The following is a 5,197-nucleotide window of genomic DNA, read 5'->3' as shown; positions in this document are numbered from 1 at the left end:
AACATAAGGTTCCGTTAAACCTGTCGTTCGTCCAATCTTTTTATAGACCTTCCCACCTCCTTTATTTTTCGTTTTCATTAATCCTATATCTGAATTTTCTCCCACTTTCTTTTTCGATGTAAACTGAGTTTTCTCCCGATACTTTTCCCTAGTACTAACTCAATTGTCCCACGTCTAGCCTAAAAATAATAATACCCCACATCCTATTAACTCATCAAATTAAAATGATATTTTATTTCGTAAATTGAAAATTCTTACAAAATAGTAATAATAATTGTTTATATATAACTTGGCAAGTTAACTCCTAGTGATTGCATAAATAAGCTTGCAAAGATTTTACTGACCAATGCAGTAATAGACGTGCAATCATGTGTTTATGTTTTATAACATTTCTCCGTCCAGCCCAACATGATATTTTTACCTAGCCCAGCAAGTCCGCGGATTTCGAGAAAAATGCAAATGGGCTTTAAATTCTACCATATATATAAACGAGCTGCATAGATGCTACATCATTGTTTCACCCAGCCCACCAAATGGACTAAAAAATGGACTGGCTGACATGTGGGCCACTAGGTCGAAGCCTAAGCAAGGCGTTGGATTTACATCCAACGACCGGCATTCTTCTTCAATCTCTCGTCTTCTTACCCCAGCACTGCTAGGACCGCCTGCTCCAGCCTCCGGCGTCCAGCGGCGTTGTTTTGCGCGCCTCGCAGCAAAACGCTACCCTGCCGACGGCCAGGCCATCCCTCCACTCCGCACCTCTTGTTATTCGCTGCCGAGTGTAGGCCCACCCGCACCCAGACCAGTCAAGTTTCCCACTCCTCTCCGTCTGCGACTCTGCTGTCGCATCTTCCCCATCTCCGGGCATTCCAGTCTGGGGCCTCACCATCATCCACCGCCTCGCTGCGCTCAGTGCGGCGTGGTCAACAAACGAGAGTCATCAAAAGAGCATTGTACGTGAGAGCCTGATGGCTAGGACCCATGAGGTCCATGGTCGCATGCAAGGAAAGTTCCTCCTTATTAAGTTGTTTCCTCCCCCTGATAGCTGGGCCCTGCTACCTCTTGAGCTTGCCTTGGTTTTTCCCTTGAAGAGGAAAGGGTGATGCAGCAAAGTAGCGTAAATATTTCCCTTAGTTTTGAGAACCAAGGTATCAATCCAGTAGGAGACGACGCACAAGTCACCTAGTACCTGCACAAACAATCAAGAACCTTGCAACCAATGTGATAAAGGGGTTGTCAATCCCTTCATGGTCACTCGCAAAAGTAAGATCTAATAAAGATAGTAAAGTAAATATTTTTGGTATTTTTGTTGTATAGATTGGAAAGTAAAGATTGCAAAAGAGTAAACGAGATGCGATATAATGGAAAAGAGATGTAATATAATAGAAAAGAGACCCAGGGGCCATAGGTTTCACTAGTGGCTTCTCTCGAGATAGCATGTATTACGATGGGTGAACAAATTATTGTCGAGCAATTGATAGAAAAGCGCATAATTATGAAGATATCTAAGGAAATGATCATGAACATAGGCATCATGTCTGTGTCAAGTAGACCGAAACGATTCTGCATCTACTACTATTACTCCACACATCGACCGCTATCCAGCATGCATCTAGAGTATTAAGTTCATAAGAACGGAGTAACGCATTAAGCAAGATGACATGATGTAGAGGGATCAACTCAAGAAATATGATATAAATCCCATCTTTTTATCCGCGATGGCCATAATACAATACGTGCCCTGCTGCCCCTACTGTCACTGGGAAAGGACACCGCAAGATTGAACCCAAAGCTAAGCACTTCTCCCATTGCAAGAAAGATCAATCTAGTAGGCCAAACTAAACCCATAATTCAAAGAGACTTGCAAAGATATCAAATCATGCATATATGAATTCATAGAAGAACCAAATAATATTCATAGATAATCTTGTTCATAAATCCACAATTCATCGGATCTCGGCAAACACACCGCAAAAGAGTATTACATCAAATAGGTCTCCAAGAACATCGAGGAGAACTTTGTATTGAGAATCAAAGAGAGAGAAGAAGCCATCTAGCTAATAACTATGGACCTGGAGGTCTATGGTAAACTACTCACGCTTCATCGGAGAGGCAATGGTATTGATGTAGAAGCCCTCCGTGATCAATTCCCCCTCCGACAGATCGCCGAAAAAGGCCCCAAGATGGGATCTCACGGGTATAGAAGGTTGCGGCGGTGGAAAAGTGGTTTCATGGCTCTCCCTGATGTTTCTAGGGTATAAGAGTATATATATATATATGCAAAAGAAGTACGTCGGTGTAGCTATGAGGGGCCCACGAGGGTGGGGGCACACCTACCCCCATGGGCGCACCCTCCTGCCTCGTGGATGCCTTGTGGAATTTCTGACTTCAACTCCAAGTCTTCTGGTTTGCTTTCGGTCCAAGAAAGATCATCGCAAAGGTTTCATTCTGTTTTGGACTCCGTTTGGTATTCCTTTTCTGCAAAACTCTAAAATAGGAAAAAAAACAGAAACTAGCACTGGGCCTGTCGGTGTCAAAACCGGCGGATCTCGGGTAGGGGGTCCGGAACTGTGCGTCTAGGCGGATGGTAACAGGAGACAAGGGACACGATGTTTTTACCCAGGTTTGGGCCCTCTCGATGGAGGTAAAACCCTACTCCTGCTTGATTAATATTGATGATATGGGTAGTACAAGAGTTGATCTACCACGAGATCAGAGAGGCTAAACCGTAGAAGCTAGCTTATGGTATGATTGTTGTTCGTCCTATGGACTAAAACTCTCCGGTTTATATAGACACCGGAGAGGGCTAGGGTTACACAGAGTCGGTTACAATGGGAGGAGATCTACATATCATATCGCCAAGGAAAGTCCTATCCGGCCCCGAACTTCATCCTCAACATCTCGGCGTTTATCGTCGTGTTCGAGGCCTTCCTCCGCATCAAGCCTCACTTCGGCCTATGGCTGAAGAGCTTCAGCGTCAAGCCGAAGGTCGTGGGCGGCCGACAAGCGGAGTGCGGAGGCGCCATGGTGGGCAAGATGCCCAACGTCACATGGCTCGAGGGCTCCTTCGTGGAAACCATCAAAGGTAGCAATCGGGGTGGTTCTACATCACCGAGCCGCGTGACCCTGAGTGGGCAGCGGCCCCCGAATTCCAATCTGGCATCCCCACACGGCTCACATCTTGGAAAGAGACGGGCCTGTTGTGGGGTAATCCGGAAGAGGTGACCGGACTCCAAACCTGCGTCCAAGACCTGGTGAACAAGAAGGTTAAACTTGTCAATGTAGTCCAGGCCATGCTCTTCCGCCGGATCCTCCCGTGTCAACGACAGGCCTTCAACTTGTGGGAGTTCAACCAGGCCCAGCACTAGACTTTGTCCCGGCTCTTCGACACAAAGCACGAGGACGCCTGGAAGGTGCTATTCAAGAGCTTCGAGGTCTCCCCTCCTGTCACTGAGGATCGCGGATTCTGTGCCAAGTGCCAAGCCACCAAAGTAAGATTGTTTTTATCCTTCAAAGGACACTTGATTTTCATAGTTGGACTCTATGCAGGATCTAAATTCCCGCTCCTTTAACAGGACTGGAAGAGGACGTCCAAACAGTTTGACTGTCCGGCCCCTTTGCCCGAAGGCCCAGCAGATGCACGCTTAACGAAGCTGCTGGTTCGGGCACCTCACGTGGTGCCGGAGAAGAAGGCCAAGAAGAAGGCCACGGGGACTCGAAAGAGTTCCCGACACCTGGTGGTGTCGGATTCATCGCCCGACGACCCCGAAGCGCCCTCCGCCTCCGAAGACGAGGAGGAAGAAGAAGCCTCTCCCCCTCCAGCGGGGGGAGGAAAGAGAAGGAAGGCTGCCCCAACTGGGGAGGCCGGAGGGTCCAAGAAGGGGAAGACCCTTCTTCCGGACTACGCCTCCGACGCCGATGACGGCGGAGAGGAATGGCCATCCAGGGCGAAGCCCCTGGCAAAATTGTAAGTATCCGGATACCAGAATAACTTATGGCGCTCCTCTATTATACAATACCTTCTGACGCCGAATTCAATCATGCAGTCCGCCCAAGGCCTAGCTCGGCAATTCGTCAAGCGGCTCCCTGGATTCGTTGGATGTGAATAGCGCTTCACTCCTGACGGCCTCCTCCCCTCGCCCTACGGGCGATGCCGAGGTGGAGTCCCAAAAGGGACTAAACCAGGAGGAGGTGGTCCTAGAGGCGCCGCAAGGCGACCTCCCGGACTCCAGTCCCAAAGGGGATGAAGCCCCAGAGGGATCTAAGTCCGGCCCTGAGCCGGACACGCTCCGAAACCTTCAGTGGTTCCGGAGTCCGGCAGGCGGCCCCTTCACAAGAAGGGCAAGCCTACGACACCGGCGGCCTCCGTCCAACCGGAGGCGCCGGACAATTTGCTGGAGGTGCTTAACGGCGCCTCCATCAACGAGGAGCACCGCACTGTTATGAGCGTCGTGATTCAGAAGGTTCAGTCCGCCAAGAGCGGGCTGACAGAAGCCTGTACCAGCCTTCTAACAGGCTTTGAGGTATGTATTTAAAACATATAAAAATGTTACCGCATAGACAGTAGCCCCTGATGCTCAGTTTGGTGTTCGGAAAGAAAAGTCGGACTGAGGATCTAAAAAGGATATACGCAGGAGTCTAACATAAGTATGTCAATATGGGAATGTAGGTTGCGCTGCTCACCTCTGCCGCACTGACTGCGGAGGTCGATGCATTGAAGCAGAGCCTCGAGCAGTCCGAGAACGAGCTCGGCCATGCCAAGAAGCAGCTCGAGGACAAGGAAGGTATGTAATACCTTATGTAAGTATATAAAAAATACCTGGTTGCAAATAATGACAGGACCAACGTGAATGTTGCAGGGGCCACATCCGAGGTGGTGGCCCTGAAGGAAGCGCTGACCAAGGCCAATGACAATGCGGCCGTGGAGCGCACTGAGCGAGAAAAGCAAGAGGCGCAGGTGGCGGAGGTGCGGCAAGAGCTCGATACTCTTGTGAAAAAACATGAGAGGTTAGAGCTTGACTCGAAGACTCGAGAGTCCGAGCTTGCCTCAGCACTTGAAAGCGCCAAATCTACCAAGGCTGAAGCCCAAAAAGCCCTCCAGGAAGTTGAGGCGATGAAAAGGATTGCGACGGGTAAGGCATTCTTTATGCAAAGCAAGCACGTGAAAGTAAATTACCTGTTACTTACCCGAATCCGG

The sequence above is a fragment of the Triticum aestivum genome, chromosome 1B, assembly GCF_018294505.1.
Source record: "Triticum aestivum cultivar Chinese Spring chromosome 1B, IWGSC CS RefSeq v2.1, whole genome shotgun sequence".
Classification (NCBI taxonomy): domain Eukaryota; kingdom Viridiplantae; phylum Streptophyta; class Magnoliopsida; order Poales; family Poaceae; genus Triticum; species Triticum aestivum.
This window is presented reverse-complemented; position numbering follows the sequence as displayed.